General features: G+C 45.6%; 1 long non-coding RNA gene across 1 annotated transcript; it reads right to left on the bottom strand.

Annotated features, from left to right (window-relative positions):
- Positions 1 to 1193: 1193 nt before the first annotated feature.
- Positions 1194 to 4325, bottom strand: LOC121836822. The gene is made up of 3 exons (XR_006078011.1): positions 4189 to 4325; positions 1624 to 1769; positions 1194 to 1381 (listed from the first exon to the last, which is right to left on the bottom strand). It is a non-coding gene; the product is annotated as an uncharacterized LOC121836822 (long non-coding RNA).
- Between the last annotated feature and the right edge of the window lie 13610 nt (positions 4326 to 17935).

Raw genomic sequence — 17935 nt, 5'->3', positions numbered from 1 at the left:
AAGCGTTGTGAACGTTTTTAGACGGGGGTGCAATAGCATACGGACGAAGGCGAAAACGGACACCGACGCGCATCGTTCATGTCCGCGTCCTACGGGCATTGCAGACGGCGATACACTGTGGTGGAATTGCCGACGACGTCAAAGCTGCCGCGCGTTTGCTCGCACGACTATCGGGCGGTGTTGCGAAAGGGAGACACTGGGCTTGTTGGTGTGTTCAGTCAAGCAGCCGAGCAGCCAAGCCAATCAGTAGTAAGGGGCGGGGCCACTGATGTGGGGGCGTGGCTTAGGGTGTGCCGTGATCTCCCACCTCAATTACATCTAACGGCATAAATATTGAACATTCGTTTTTTTATTTCGTGGAAAAATTACAAAAAACAACCTTTCCCATTTATGCCCTTAAGAAAACTTTTGTTCCTTTAAGAGTGCAATGACTCCAAGCGACCTCCGTTACAAATAAGAACCATAAGAGGGAGCCTGAGAAACATCTCTTCAACAATAATCAAGATGAATGCTGCATTTTATCGCTATTTCAACATTCCTTCGCCATGAATCTTGTTTTAACATTGTGCTATTATTCTTGTGTAAACATAGAAAGCAGTGAGGTGATTGGATTCTGTCAGGATTTAATTAGCCCGTATGTGTCACGGAATCTGTCTTTAAAGGATTTGCCTTCAAACCAGACGAAAGTTAAAAAGCTCAAGACTTAAAGAGCTTCAGTCTCCTTGATGTTTTTTTTCTTTTCGGTTCGTAAACTTCAAGAAGCAAAGATTCAACAATAAAAAGTAAAGAGAAATTACATGTAAGTACAATATGTGCGAAAATATGACAGCTATATTGGATATCCAGTGATATCCAATATCCCCCACCACCACCGACTCGTTTGAGTTTCGCAACAGTAATATTCTTAGTCTTCGAGTGGAGGCTCGTCTTCTACGAATGTATTTAGATTTTCTCCTCCAATGACAGGAGTTTAGAAATTGTCAGTTCTCACATTGTTAACATAGTCGAGTAACTCGCCCTTAAAACGGTAACATATATTTTTGAAGAAAACTCAGAAAATCACGGAACCACATAACAGGTTAATTGAATGTGTGAAAAAAAAAAGAAACAAATGTTTACTGAGTATTTACTCACATGCAATTTTCAGGTTTGGCTAGGTAGATATTTAGAAAGGCGTACCTTCAGTGAGTCCGATGTAGGATAAGATGAGTGTTGCCCCAGCAAACACGAATCCGAACATTGCAATCAGGTTTTCAACGCTGGTGTCGAGATGGACGCAGACATGGTCTCCCGGCTTGATGCCCTGAGCTTGCAAACCTGCCGCGCAGCGCTTTATTCTCGCAAAGAACTGAGATCGCGTTAACTGCACCTCGTCATCAATCTAGCAAGAAAGAGAGAAATGCGTCAAAAGTTTGAAAACGACGACCCTAGTGACGGTAGGGTGCAGAAAGCTTCATAACTATTACAAACACAGAGTTCACCGAAGAAAGAGTTCACCTCTACTACGCAAAACGAAGTGTTATAGTTGGGTTAACTTCATACCAGTAAGATAGAGAAGTTGTCAGCTCGTCACATCATTAAAGGTAAAGTCTAAAACAAAAACAAAACAAAAAAAGTACTCACAATGGCAATTTTATCCGGCGAAGCTTGAATGCATCTCTGAATGGCGGTGTATATAGAAGAGCAGGGAATAGAGCACTCCGGGTAAGGTGAATAAATGACGCCGTCTTTAATCGGGGCTCTCATCGGCTTCATTGTTCCTTCGACTGCTAGAAAGTAAGAATTTGTGAACTAAGGGACATGTTTATCTCTAACGCGATGCTATGGTTGAGCCTGGCGACAGTGGCTGGTGGTATCAGCGTTGTTCTGCACAATTTTATGGGAACAGCGAGATAGTGGTCGCCGTAAAAACTGATAAAAACGACCACGCCCTCGCCATCGACCATTTTTGCCAACCTGATGTGTATATGTTTTGACAGTCAACCAAGACTGGCGAAGACAGTCGTACGTACAGAATATTGACGCTCCTAGATTCTCCCCCATTTTATGTGGGTGCGATAACCCTATTCAAAGTGCAGAAAATTTGCACGGAAAACTTACAACAGGCATTCGCGCGTCACTTTTGGGCGCCTAACTAATCCGCCTTAGTTTACTGCGATAGCTACTATAGCTACTTCTCCCTCACCCGAAATGACGTTGATGATGCAGTTGTAGTCCTAGTGCGTTCGTCGTCGATACCTCCAAATGCAATAAAAAAAGGAAAAGCTGGGGTATTTTTATGCTGCCATTCCTGGTCCAAATGTGTGTTCTGTGTGTGTTTATACAGCCTGAAGTTAGTCTGCCTCGACGGGTGACTTGTCTCTCACCTGTAGATGAAACATTTAGCCAATGCAGTACAACCGCTAGCTTGGTGTCTTTGAAGGCTCGTTCACACACTTGCATATCCGAGTCTTATCTTACGACCGGATGCGCTACCGCAGAGCCAGTACTAAGCCGTCACAAAAGGCTTAACAACCGGTCTTCGTTCAGTCAGTTGCAGTCAAACGCAACTGTATTAACGGGCCTTAACGTGCACCACGCAGTAGTGATACAGTAAAGCACGCCGGTATGATACTCGTCGAGACCGACACGGGCAGGAGTGGGGGTTGAGCTCAGCATCACTGTGTTCTGGAGCGCGAACTTTCTCTCCACGAGCCCCGCGCCGGTGGGCGCTAGCCCACTCGGCTAACGATCCCCTGAACTTCTTGGTCCAGTCCTTGTGAAGCCATCGCGCTACCACAGAGCCACCCGAGCTGCTTCGACACGCACCGAATAAAGCGCATCTGTTGAGGACAGATGCGCATGAGTATCGCGCAGAGCCTATCATGATGGGCGCAGTGTAACGTTGCATCACGACACGCGAGTCTCATGCCGCGTCAATCGGAGGGCTTCTGCGTATAAATTAAACGATTGTCCCTCTCCGATTAGACATTGCAATGGTTTCTCCACGTGACGTGCAAGAAACATAAGTGCAATATACATAAGGATACATTAAGCTCCGATAGGGTGTCGCAGCTATCGCTTTGTCTGTACTGTGATTTCACATGGGACAGCAGAACTTTAATTTAAAATACCATTAAGGCCAAATCTTGTATTAAAATAGAGAACGAAAGAACAAGGGTTAGTATTTATTAGTAAATCGTCAATAACGTAGAAAAGTGTCCATTCACTCCACACTGTAACTATCACCTAAACTTGCGACGGGGCACATTAGACAAAGGAGTAAATCAGCCAGTCAATGGTTTGTCCACCACCCACGTCGGCGGATTAAACTATTCCAGATAAACGAGATAGACGCCAATAAACCCGGGACGCGTTGGCGCGGTCTTTTGAAAAGGGTCTATTAAACTCTTTTCAAAAGTCCGCGCCAACGCCTGTCCGCCATTGCTTCCTCGCATACTCTGAGCATGGATTCGACACGAGTGCTGACGTCAGCGTTCAGCGAGGACTTGGGTCTAATCACGAGCTTCGTAAGCAACAATGGTGGCAGCCAATGTTGCTTCGCGAACTTTTGCAAAGTGTCCATTCGGGTTTTGGCTTAAGCGCCCTTCGCACTCTTGCGACCGAGTAAGACGGAAAGAGACCAGACCGGTTTTTAAGCCTTTTGGGACTTCTTAGGACCGGATGCGATGCAGCGGAGCTGGTCCTAAGAAGTCGCAAGAGGCTTAAAAACCGGTCTGGTCTCTCTCGGTCGTACTCGGTGCAAGTGTGTGAACGGGCCTTTATGGATATTCTGTTAAACCTCCTACGTGTGGCATTCCCTGGTAAGCTAGCTATGTTCCGTGTTGGTGCATGGAACGTGGTTGCGTTCTATGTTGGCGCATCTCCCCAATATATTGGCAGAAATCTAAGTCGGAGCTTGTTCTGATCATGCGCTGAGCGGCGGACTGAACGATGAGGGTCTATAAATTCCACTCAAAAGTTCATGCGCGCATTCGCACCTAACCCCTCATATTCCTGCCAAACCGTCACTAACAAGCTTAACCGCGTAGCTTCCGATCGTATCTCAGCTTCGAACAATAAACCGAACTTTCAAAATGTCAGATAGCCTTTTTTTTTTATAACATAGAAGTTGTTTTTTTAAATATGACAAATGTCGGAATTACTCGTAGCAAGAAAGAATTATACAGAGTTACCTACGGCACTGACCTGCAACAGATGTCTTCGCAACGATGCGTGTGAAAGTGCTTTAACAAACGTGTGCACGCAAGTTCCACAAGCGCTTCCCAAAACGCAAGGCTCCGGAGCGATACTTGGTTTCAGCATAAGGTCCCTGCCTGACGGCAACCACGTTATCCCGGTCAAAATGAAAGCCGCGTATCACTTGACAACCGCGTGATTGTCGTCGATGCCAGAGTCGCGTATCACCAAAGAATGCCCTTCATCTGCTCGATTAGCGTTTGCACAACACTCGGAGGCCTCGCCGCAACAGATAGAACAGTAGAAAAGATAGTGAAAACAGAGCTGAACACGTGATTCTCTAGTGGCGGTTTCTACACAGATAAAGCTACTGTAATATGCCGAGCAAGCGCCCCCAAGATGTCTAAGTAACCTTGGAAAATGGGGCATTGGTGCTTGCTAGTTTCGAGAACAAAAATGAAGAAGGGGCACATCATTTCCACTCAGCACTCTCGTGCACGGAGTAGCTTCTGACCCGGAAAAACATCCCAGTCAGCTATACTCGGCGTCAACTATTGTGTGCTGCATTGCCAAGGCTAGCGTAGTTTTCACAGTGCAGCAGCCACGCACAGCTTCGAGAGCACATGGCTTCGTCTTGCCTCTCGCGCATCTAGCCTTGACAAGGTTGGAGCACTACAGAAAGCTACGTACGCTAGCCTTGACAACGTAACATAGAATAGCTGACGCCGAGCATAGACAATACACCTATTGCTAAATTAGCCAAGCATCAAGAACAATTCAGGGAATGGTCTTCCACGCGCCGCACGCGCACGTCTTCCCCGTATAAAATATTCGAAGTAAATAAAAAAGTAAAGCGTGGACGAACGCTCGTGCAAGATGCCATTTGTTTTAGGCTTTTGCTTTAGAACAGTTACTGCTCCATACGCCAGCACGTGCAGCGCGTGGAACACCATTCCCTGCATTCTCCTTGATGCTTGGCTAATTTAACAATAGGTCTATTGCAAGCATGGAGCCCCGTCTAGTGCCCGATGCATGAAAGCGTGCAGCGTGCGGGTGAAGATAGCTTTGGCAAGCTTGAAATTGCACGGGCGTGCCGGCACGAGCAGAAGCATGGCGGCGGCCAGCCGCCCTGCTTGCAGTTGTCTATAAGCGGGCTCGAAAGTAGAGGTCGAACCGGAACCGAACTGCAGCGAAAACCGTAACCGAACCGTTAAATTTAGTCGAACCGGAACCGAACCGAAATGTCGCCTACATGTTGGTAAAGTTACGGTAACTTAAACTGCGATACCAGTAACGTCGTATACCTATTGAAATGTGGCGCATGCGATAAGCAGTATGTGGGCCAGACGATGACACCTTTCCGGAAAAGATTCAGTATTCATAGAGCCCATGAAAAATCCCTCTCCAATCTCCCCCTCTCAAAAGATATAAGCATTTCCGGACATTCGTTCGATAAGCTCGAGGTGACATTTCTACAATCTGGTTTTGAAACTAACCTGGATCGCGAACACAGGGAGTCATATTTAATCTGCTAGTTCAACACTATTGAAGCTAGAATCAATGAACACCCTGGGACAATGGCATCCATGCACACAGTGAACACATCTTAAGCAGTCATGTCGGTCTAAAGGACCACATTCATTTATCGTTTTCTCTGTCTTGAAGATTATTACGTGCAAAAATGTTTTCAAGCGCAATCGTCGTGTTGTGCTCGCTTAGTCGGGCAGACCTTTAAATTAATTACGAAACTTTGGCAGCTGTGACGGTTTAAGCTTTATTTTTACCGTGGTTTACACTCGATTATATTATTTTAATAATTCAAAACCTGGTGGCCCTAAGAGTATTTTGTACCGCGGACAACGTGCTCTATTCGTCAATGACGCAATGGCCGACTGGATGCTCTGATCCGTACGTGGTGCAACTCATTGTCTGTTTAACGTGCGGTTTTGGTTTATTTTTGCCGTTCATTGAATGTCAGTGGTGATAAATCGCATCACCTTTTTCAAAAAAACGTTTTTCTGCTGTTTACATACATACATACATACATATATATATATTATTTCATACGCTTTTTTAGACAAAATGTTTGTTTCATACATATCCCAGACATTAAAAATTGCAGTGATTATTGAATATATATATATATATATATATATATATATATATATATATATATATATATATATATATATATATATATATATATATATATATGTATATACATATATATATATATTGCGCGCAATATTTACATCGGGAGGAGAAACACGAAAACCGAACGATTCATATCTAAAATACTATTATCCTTTCGCAAATATTGTGATTTGATCAAGCTTATGATAGTAGTTCGCGTTAATACTACGTTTTCAACATGAGCCATGAAACTAATAATTAAACAGTTAATCACCAACCTTGTTAATAAACAGACTTTCCATGGCGATTATTACCTCATCTAATGTCCACAGAGCCTGGCACTCAGATTGCGAAGACGGCACCCGTGTAACTCGCCCCTCTTATCAAACCCACTTCCTCTAAAAATACCAGTGAGTTCAAAATCCGAGACATGTTCTGCTGGCCTCCAGTGTATTCCGGAGTCTAAAATGCTGCACGCGTACAGCACGCCAAGGGTGTTAAACGTCCGCCTCAAAGAGTGGAACGCTTTTTTCAGCATTACGCTGCTTTTGCTTGCACTACATATTCTATCAAAATACATTTAAGTTAAATGGAGAAGCGACATCACCGTTATCTTTACGCGTCGGTCAACAGATATCCGTCTGAATTGTTTTCTTTTTTCCTCTCTGGACGGTCACACGAAACCGACCATTCCCAAACTCGGGAAGCAGACGGTGCAGGCCTGAGCTTGTCGGCAGTTACCTGGGTAGATGTAGAGTAAAAGTTAGACTGCAGCATCATTAGGTCATGGAGAGCGGATACGGATGAATGTAGGTCGTGATAACGTCCACATCAACTGAATAAAGCGTGTTTTTAAGGGACCGTTGAAAACCTTGCGGCGGCGTCTGACATCGTTGATGCCCATTTGGGCGAACGCCGGCGTGCGTCGCACACGAGGCGGGCGCCTGGAGACATGGTCGGAGTGGCTTTTCTTTAAACAATAATTTCTCAGCAAGAACAAAATTAATTTTATAATTTATTTATAAGTTGAACAGATCAGGTGGATTGAACTTCTGGTTATTTTGAAAGTTGAGGGTAGCGTTGCCCACATTGGTTTTTTCTGGCTCTCAATAAGGCCGTTTTTGCATAAGCTGGAAATTTTGTCATTCGATTAAAACGCAACAAAACGAGGTTTTGGAAGTTTACACATGCAGTTCAATTATTAGTTCTATAAGAACAAAAGAGGTATTGTAAACAATACCCAAATCCAAGTCGTCTAAAAAAAATTATCCTAAGATCTCTTTCTTTTTATTTGGGTTCAAAATGGCATCCTTCAGTGTTTGCATATTTTTATATTATAGGGCATATATTTAAGTTCTTAGTGTTTATCTTAATTTGGGTGGTAAGCAAACGCTTTTTTTTACAATGTTTTTTTCTTAACTACAAGAGTTTTACGCGAATTCTAGAAGTTTAGGGCATAGTATAAGCAAAAACACATGTTTTCATTGACACCCAAAAAAGCTTTTATTTTAGTTCAGAGGCTTCTACATCCGAATTATTTTCTTCGCACATATCCCAGACATAGAAAATTGCCGCGTCTCCTTCGGCAGGGAATGACACCATAACATATATCTAACTTACCTGATGTGTTTATCCAGCTCTTTCGCCAATTCCGGTCTTATTGAAAATGAAAGAATGTGCAAGATTTTTTCCCAGTCTGATGATCACAAGCAGTAACGAAATACTCACAATATTGCTAGCCTGAAAAACGAAGGTTGGAGTCGCCAACCGATCATGTTAAAGTCATATTAATTACTCCTTCATTACAATTCATGTCAACTGCAAAATCAAAAAGAGGTCCTGACTTGCTTTGATATCATGCTCGAAGCAGATGCTTCTCTGGCTGTATTTTTAGCAGATCTTCATACGTCTGATGATTTTCTTGAGACAGTATCCCGTATCGTACAGAAGTGCAATTCGCATTTAAAAACCTGATGAGTTCTTTTAGACCTCTCATGTTTCCAATAAATGCAAGATCAAAGTCATATTATTATGCAAACGATTAAACTGTTGCAAATGCCACACTTTCGTCATTCCGTACACGTTCGACATCTGCCGCAGGATTCTCGAGACGTCTCGAGGACCGGAAGTTGCCGCCGCAAATATTTCAGGAACTCTCGATTCTCGGTCAACTTCTGTCGTGGTAAGTTTAAAATAAAGGCGCTTGTATATCCTTTTTATGCGTTTAAATTCCACGCCCGATTTTTGAACGATGCTTCTGTCGGAGCGAAATCCAGTCCCATGTATTCGTTCATAGCAACGCTCCTAGCAACGATTTGTTTGGAGCAATGGCGTCACACTTTCGGGGTAACTTTTGCGAAATGAGCAAACAAAGCCGTTAGGAACAGCGAAGTTTCGAAGCAATGCCAGCAGTGCTAGGCACACTGGGCTAAGATGGCCGTCTCCGGAACACTGCAACTCGAGTCCCAGAGTGCAAACGACGATCGCCGTGGTCTTGTATTTCCGCGAGTCACCAACATCGCCATGGAAATGTTATGCGTTATGAACGAAGAATAGAACGTCGACTCGCCGATGTCACCATGTGTTTCGCGTATCGGTGCGTGTAAACACATGATGATATGACGTATACTCTACAGTCGCATGTTGACATTCTGCTGTACATTAAAGAGTTTAAGAACACCGTTTGAGCGACTACGTACAACCGTTCGACCTGAGCGTCATGTTGTAACTCTTGTCTCAACCGTAGCTCCTATGGTACGGGCCAATGTAACTGTCGTCTGGAATGTCATGCTGTTTCCTCCGCGAGAGCGACTGCACTCTCGGGAAGAGCTGAACAGGCTTAAAAAAATGAAAGACGTTTACAATTTTTTGTAATGCAAAATTAGAACGCAGCTCTTGAGGAGGAGGAGGGGTCGGTATGGAGGGGAGTCTGTCTATGCCCCTCCCCTTCCCCTCCTCCACTTCCCCTCCGCTCCCATTTAACGGGAAATTTCCGCTAAATTTCCCGCTAAGGTTAGCAGAAAATTGAGCCAAAACTCTCCCGCTCAATTTAGCGGGGAAAACTAGCGAAACATTTTCCGCTAAATTTAATGTGAAATTGAGCCAATATTTTTCCGATAAATGCAGCGGGAAAATTTTCCCATAATGCAACGCGGGGTTACGCCTGGTTTGACTAGTCCCATAATGCAACGCGCACAGTTACATCGACGCGGACGGCGACGGCGACCGCCACGCCGCTCAACCCGGAAACGGGCGCCTAAGAGCTGCGCTCTAATACGACGAAAAGTACGTTTATTTGCAGGTTGGTATATTGGAATTAAACTAAATGAAACAAAAATACCGATGTGGTGCTAGGAAAATTTATTTTGTGTTGTTACCAAAGAGTGTTTAGTCGACAATCGGCTTATAGCTGAGAAGCTCGTTTTCTAATCGTAAATTGGAGCTATGACCGCATTCATTTGGCCGAAATGCGATTTCTCTGCTCATAAAGCAACGCTTCCAGATGAGTGAATACCTCTTTTACAAAGATGAATTCAAAATGACTATTGCAGCGGCATGCAAACGATAGAAAAACTGCAGTACCTCGCGCCATTCTGCGACATGCCTTCCGGACTTGAGCGGGTTGTCTAATCGGCTGTGGCGAATAATTACGGCATGAACGCTTACTTCTTACTAAAGTCGCTGTCACATTGAGGAAACAGTTGGACAACTCTGTCAATGGACACAAAACAAGCACGTTTTCGGTGACCCTGTCTTGTTGAGGGAACAGCAACTGTCGGGAAACATGCTTTTGCCTCCCGGCAACCGTGTTCGCCGATTTGTTGTCGGACAGTCGGAGAACACTCTATCACACCGCGCTGACGGCGAGACCAACACGGGGGAAACTTTACACCTTGATTGTTCACCTTAATTCGTGTGCAGCGCGGCGGCGCTGCAAATGTGACTCGACAAAGTGCTAGTGTGTCCGAAGGGACCGAAATAACCACGGGAACGACATCAACCAGTGACTGTGATTAGTAAACTTGACATGAAAAGTAGTTTCCACTCTCTATGGTATCAGAATGTTCTTCATTCGCTGAAAAAGCAGCTAGCCCTAACCGAGGGAGATGAGATCGCCACTATGTTCGTGATTTACGCCACCGTACGAAGTGTTTCTGTCTGGTTCTGAATTAGCACTGGCAGTACCCCAGAGCGTCGTTTGTAGCGTGGTGTTGAGCTGGGGGGGGGGGGGGGGGGGAGGGGGGGGGAGGGGGGGTTTAAAAACTGCGACACCGACACGATCGGACTTCATAACAATCGGTGGAATAAATATTTTTCAACGCTGACTATTTGCCTCTACCGCCTACTGTGTTATCGCTTCATTCCCTAAAACGGCCTCGGGATCTTTGAAACAATGCAGGTGTCTGGCAGCAACTATTTTTACGTTCCACGCATCAAGTATCACGATCAGAGTGGTCGTTTTCATACTTCGATTTTTGAATCATTTACTTCCGTGGATGAGTTTTATGAAATTTTATGTGACCATTTCGACAATCGCTTTTTCTAATTACGCAGTACAAAGGTTCATCAAATTATTTTAGCTGCACGCCAGCCATAATTATTCTTCAATATCGTTTTTAAGGCATTTATTTCAGTGAGCTTCTAAGAACACGTTATTGATAGGGAACTTTGCCATCCAAGCTATCTGTGTTGTCATGTTGACGGCACAAGCGTAGCTCATCCGTCGATCTGGGGATCTAATCTGGACACTTGGCGAGAGGGTCGCCAAGGAATTCGACTGCCGTTATTGGACTGTGCCAAGGTCAAGTGCGGCGCAGGCCAACAACAGCCGTTGGGTTCCTCGCCCACTTTTTCGTCAAGTATCCAGATTAGAGCACCTGGGAAAGACGCGTCGCCCAACATAGTTGCTGCTGCTTTTGTTGCCGAAAGCTGTCACACCGATGCAACATTGTTGCTGTCGCCTTTGTTGTGCTTATGTTCCTGCGATGTGACACGTTTGTCGGGCAACAGGGCGACAGAGAGCAAGGTTTACCAACTGTTGATAAACAAGTTGTGTCGCTGCCGCCGCCGTGTTTAATCAACGTGACAGGGCCTTAAGATATTAATTTCTTAGGCCGTTGCAACACCTTCTGAAAAATGACATTGTTGAGATGAAATCAACATAATCGGAGCAGTATGTGTTGCTCAGGTGATCACTGAGGAAATAAGCAGAGTCAAAACGGCAAGTATAAAAGGGTGAAGTGCAGAGTTCGGAACTAGTAATAGGGGTATTGTGCGTTCACGCTGATGTTTGTATGTGCTGAGTATGTGTATGTGCTTGTTGTATATGTTCAGCGGATGCTTGTGGTAAGCGTAATCTATGTACATGCCTGTACGTTAAATATGCCCGAAGCGCAGCGGCGTGCGGTTCTGACGAAGGAGCAATGGCTCGATGAATAACAAAGCTAAGATGTGAAGTGCGCGAGGTGGCCGGGTTTGTGTTGTCTCCGTTTAACATCGCAGTGTTGACAACGATAAGACTTAGTGACTCCGTTCGTAACGCAAGTTTCCTTACCTGCGCGGGAAGCTGGTTTCGGCTATAAATACAGTTCGTGAAAACTCGTGTAACGTTTTTGTTTGCTGCTGCTCTCACCTCGAAAGCCGTGACTTCTTTAGATGGAAGCGAAGCAATTGTACTGATTTTCGTATGATAGCTGCTTGCAGGCCATGGAGGAGTGGCAGTAGACCCAGGTGTTTCCATGTTTGAAAACTATGCCAACTATTTTCGGTTGAATCGTGGCAGCGTTTCGTGTAAAGAGCGACAATATATGCAGCTTCCCTGTCAATCTTTACTGAGCTCCATTCGCTCTGTTCGGGGCAAGCATAATGAGATGCAGACCAGGACGAGCTCTGCTCCCGACCTTTCAGGTACGAAATTCTTCCCTTTCTGGAGGAACATAAATAACAAAATCGCTCCTCTCTTAAGAATATATAGGATTTCAAAAAACGAAAGTATACAGGCGAGCATGTTAGAGAATATCGTAATCTAAACCCTGAGACACGAACAAATACAATAAGGGACCCCAGTATACGTTATTTTATTTCTCCATGCCCGAGTGTTTAGCTTATGAAGGATACAAAGGCCCTTTTTCCAAACAACACGTGACTATGATAGACATTGGCTGTATATAATAAGCATCAGATCACGTGTCCGCTTGTCCAATTTGCAAGTTGGGGGGAACGCTACTTATAGTTTCTTCTGCGACTGTCACTTCTTGTACAAAAGCCAATGCTTCTTCTGCAAGTTATCAACGTCAAGGATTAGTTCTAAGCATATATACTGAATAATAATAATAATAATTTTTATTTTCACTGAAAGTACGAGAAGCGCTGCACGGCGAATTTAGCATGTTCCATTGTAAACAATATCAGCGAGAACGCTGGAGCGCGTGGCGTTCAAAACATGCAGCGCTTCTTGGAGGCTGATAATAGAGTGCAGTGATGAGGGGAGCTGCGAGGGTGTGCAAATTCAAGTAAGCACACTTTCTCACATTTCCGTTTCACTTCCACAGTTTTATCACCGTTGAGGCTATGTGCACATATAGTGCGGTATGTATGCCTAAGTATGCCTCTATCTTTTTTTTTTTTTTTTTTGAAATTACCATAGAATGTTGTCACCGAGTACAGAAGTATAGATGTGACTTATTAACTGAACCGGACGTTATGTAGAATTAACAGTTTGTACAGGAGGTGCAGCGGGGTTTTTAGGAAAAGAAAAACCCCAGTGGCCTCAGACGGAGAGCCGACGTTTCGCTAAAAGGTTTAAAAATCCGAGAAGCTAAGCCCATTAGCGAGACGTTAACAGGCCCCAGGCACCACAAAACTTCGTGGAAACGTCGAGAAAAGGTCCCTGACGTCCGTGACGTCCCGCCTGACATAGATCACGTTTTTTTCGATGTTGAGGTGACGTCCTTATATAACGTTCCATTAGAGTCCGATCAGTGACGTTGTGACGACGTTGTATTTCAACTCAAACGTCGTCAACGTTCCCACGACGTCGATGCACGACGTTCAGGCAACGTCCAACGCTCAAGTTTCTTTGACGTTGAGGTGAAGTTCACAAATGACGTTCCATTATAGTCCTGTCCGTGACCTCCTGTCCGTGACGTGGGCACGGCAGCTCTGTCAAGAACATGCGGCTAAACCCGCTTCTATTCTTCATGCAGTTTGTGCTGCTGCGGCCGAAGTATTTTTCCGGCCCGGTGGTTTCTGCTGATTCGGTGGCTGCTCCGATCTTCGCACCGTCATCATCCAGCGCCGTCCCACATCTACACCTGGTGGTCATCGCAGCCAGTGCACCGACGTCATCAACATCGACGGAACCAGCAGCTATTAAGCCGAAGACGGACCAACGACCTACAAGTGGGCACGGCAGCTCTGCCAAGAACATGCGGCTAAACCCGCTTCTATTCTTCATGCAGTTTGTGCTGCTGCGGCCGAAGTATTTTTCCGGCCCGGTGGTTTCTGCTGATTCGGTGGCTGCTCCGATCTTCGCACCGTCATCATCCAGCGCCGTCCCACATCTACACCTGGTGGTCATCGCAGCCAGTGCACCGACGTCATCAACATCGACGGAACCAGCAGCTATTAAGCCGAAGACGGACCAACGACCTACAAGTGGGCACGGCAGCTCTGCCAAGAACATGCGGCTAAACCCGCTTCTATTCTTCATGCAGTTTGTGCTGCTGCGGCCGAAGTATTTTTCCGGCCCGGTGGTTTCTGCTGATTCGGTGGCTGCTCCGATCTTCGCACCGTCATCATCCAGCGCCGTCCCACATCTACACCTGGTGGTCATCGCAGCCAGTGCACCGACGTCATCAACATCGACGGAACCAGCAGCTATTAAGCCGAAGACGGACCAACGACCTACAAGTGGGCACGGCAGCTCTGCCAAGAACATGCGGCTAAACCCGCTTCTATTCTTCATGCAGTTTGTGCTGCTGCGGCCGAAGTATTTTTCCGGCCCGGTGGTTTCTGCTGATTCGGTGGCTGCTCCGATCTTCGCACCGTCATCATCCAGCGCCGTCCCACATCTACACCTGGTGGTCATCGCAGCCAGTGCACCGACGTCATCAACATCGACGGAACCAGCAGCTATTAAGCCGAAGACGGACCAACGACCTACAAGTGGGCACGGCAGCTCTGTCAAGAACATGCGGCTAAACCCGCTTCTATTCTTCATGCAGTTTGTGCTGCTGCGGCCGAAGTATTTTTCCGGCCCGGTGGTTTCTGCTGATTCGGTGGCTGCTCCGATCTTCGCACCGTCATCATCCAGCGCCGTCCCACATCTACACCTGGTGGTCATCGCAGCCAGTGCACCGACGTCATCAACATCGACGGAACCAGCAGCTATTAAGCCGAAGACGGACCAACGACCTACAAGTGGGCACGGCAGCTCTGCCAAGAACATGCGGCTAAACCCGCTTCTATTCTTCATGCAGTTTGTGCTGCTGCGGCCGAAGTATTTTTCCGGCCCGGTGGTTTCTGCTGATTCGGTGGCTGCTCCGATCTTCGCACCGTCATCATCCAGCGCCGTCCCACATCTACACCTGGTGGTCATCGCAGCCAGTGCACCGACGTCATCAACATCGACGGAACCAGCAGCTATTAAGCCGAAGACGGACCAACGACCTACAAGTGGGCACGGCAGCTCTGCCAAGAACATGCGGCTAAACCCGCTTCTATTCTTCATGCAGATTGTGCTGCTGCGGCCGAAGTATTTTTCCGGCCCGGTGGTTTCTGCTGATTCGGTGGCTGCTCCGATCTTCGCACCGTCATCATCCAGCGCCGTCCCACATCTACACCTGGTGGTCATCGCAGCCAGTGCACCGACGTCATCAACATCGACGGAACCAGCAGCTATTAAGCCGAAGACGGACCAACGACCTACAAGTGGGCACGGCAGCTCTGTCAAGAACATGCGGCTAAACCCGCTTCTATTCTTCATGCAGTTTGTGCTGCTGCGGCCGAAGTATTTTTCCGGCCCGGTGGTTTCTGCTGATTCGGTGGCTGCTCCGATCTTCGCACCGTCATCATCCAGCGCCGTCCCACATCTACACCTGGTGGTCATCGCAGCCAGTGCACCGACGTCATCAACATCGACGGAACCAGCAGCTATTAAGCCGAAGACCGACCAACGACCTACAAGTGGGCACGGCAGCTCTGCCAAGAACATGCGGCTAAACCCGCTTCTATTCTTCATGCAGGTTGGTTGCTCGTACTCCTCGTACAAAAGCGACGAACTTTGTTTAGTTGTGCTGCCGTGCCCCACAACTGTTTTCTCGTGCTTTGTTAATACCGTTGCGCTACTCTTGCAATTAAGCGGTGACATCGAAAGTAATCCAGGTCCTACAGTTGAAGAAATGTCTCAAGTTTTGGAAAACCAGTTCCAAATGGCCAAGGAACTTGCCGCTATAAATGAAAATCAAAAACGAGCGGAAGAAAAATTCACAGAAATTAACCAGAAGTTAGGGAGCTTCGAAGCTAAGCTGTCTGCCCTAGAAGCGACAGTAAAACATTTTTCTGACAATGAAGAACGGATCGTATCAATGGAAAGTGTAATGGCTGATTTGGTAGACAAGATTGACGACCTCGAAAATAGGAGTCGCCGAAATAATCTTGTAATTTTTGGCGTGACTGAGACCGATGACGAGACAGCTGAAACTGAATCACTTCAAGGCACCTTTGTGAATCGATTGTTTTGTGATACGCTTGGTTTACCAGCTGTAACCACAGAAAGAGTGCACCGCCTCGGGCGTCGAACAGATGGTAAAACTAGGCCAGTCGTGGTGAAGTTTTTAAATTTTTCAGAGAAGATGTCAGTTTTAGGAAACTGCCCGAAACTGAAGGGATCGACGACCTTTATTCCAGAAGACTTTTCTTTACGTGTTCGAAATATTCGCAAGCAGCTCTGGGACAGCGCTATCGAAAATCGTAAGAAAGGCGATAAAGTTGCTCTAATATACAACAAGCTAAAACAAATAATACACTCTACATCTGGGACGCCGAAAAACACACACGAATAGCACTGAGCCAGCCGAAACCCTCGCGACAAATATGACAGTCCAGGCGCAAGGCCACTGATTCGATTAGATTCTTAAATTTGAATGCGAGGAGCATATTGATTAAAGTTGTTGATATAGAACACATGTTACTAACGCGCAAACCGCACATCGCAGTCATCACAGAAACCTGGTTACATGAAGAAGTATCTGATTCTGAGGTTATCCCCTCAGACTATAAAGTAGTACGAAAAGACAGACACACGCGTGGTGGGGGCGTAGCCATTATTCTTACAAAAAAATTGCACTATAACCGAATGCCAGATATTGATGGCGTAGAAATTTTATGGATTCGTGTGAACATTTTTTCTACATCCCTTATCATCGGTGTGTTCTATAGACCACCTAGCAGCGGAAATGTTTTCGAAAAAATAAAAGACTATCTTTCAGAGAATGTACACGCGAACTCCAGAGTTATTTTTGCTGGCGATTTTAATCTGCCAGACATTGACTGGGAGAACAGTTGGACTTCGTGCCAGATATTGCAAACACTATTAGAGCTATCTTTTTGTCATAATCTAAATCAAATTTTACGCTCCCCCACAAGACTTTTTGAAGAAAAAGGCTCGATACTGGATTTGATATTTCTTTCCCAGAACTTGCTTGAACGAATACAGTGCATTGAAGTAGTGGAAGGCATTTCAGACCATCAGATGGTATTACTTTCTTTGTCTTTAATGAATGAAACACGCAACACAGAAAGACGTAACGACTACTTAGACTTCTCTAAAGCTGATGACGTTGCTATTATTGACTAGTTAGCCTTCTGTTTTAGCGATTTTCTTAGTGCTTACGAAGTGCCTGAGTACGACGTGAACATTTTCTGGAACTTCTTCGAAAATGCCGTTCTCGACTGCATCAACAAATTCATACCAAAAAGAGTAAAGATTGCCAGCAAAAAAATCCGTGGAGTAATAGGGAGATTATCCAAAAGCGCCGTAAACTCCGTAGACTCCGTAAGCGATCGAAAGATGGAAGCCACGTGAAGCAGTGTGGACCACGAACTTAGGGAAAACATTAACAATGCGAAACATCGCTTCTTTGATGTGACCTTATCTTCTTTTCTCCAGTCTTCGCCTGAGAAGTTTTGGAGGTTTATATTGCCCTCAAAGTCTAAGGTAAACGAGTTGCATATTGATAACGACATTGTGGACGACACTAAGGGCATTGCTGATACTCTCAATAACTACTTCACGTCGGTCTTCAGCCTTGACAACAATCGAGGGTCAATCCTGGCGGCTGTGCCGGGAAACAGTTCACATATTAGAAATGCTTTGCCGAATATAACGATTTCTGAGGAGTGTATAGTGAATTATCTACTGAATGTGGACATTAAAAAAGGCAGCTGGGCCAGACAACATTCCTAATTCCTTTCTCAGAAGATACGCGGAATGGAGCGCCAAGCACGTGGTTTTGATATTCAGAAAATCTCTGGAGACGTCCACGGTACCCTCCAAATGGAAAGTCGCAAAGGTTATCCCAATTTTAGTCTTGTGACTCAAGATCAGTTTCCAATTATAGGC

This window comes from Ixodes scapularis, unplaced genomic scaffold (assembly GCF_016920785.2).
Source record: "Ixodes scapularis isolate PalLabHiFi unplaced genomic scaffold, ASM1692078v2 PGA_scaffold2__306_contigs__length_199485367, whole genome shotgun sequence".
Lineage (NCBI taxonomy): Eukaryota > Metazoa > Arthropoda > Arachnida > Ixodida > Ixodidae > Ixodes > Ixodes scapularis.
The sequence above is the reverse complement of the archived record's forward strand: the minus strand, read 5'-3'. Positions and strand labels throughout refer to the sequence as shown.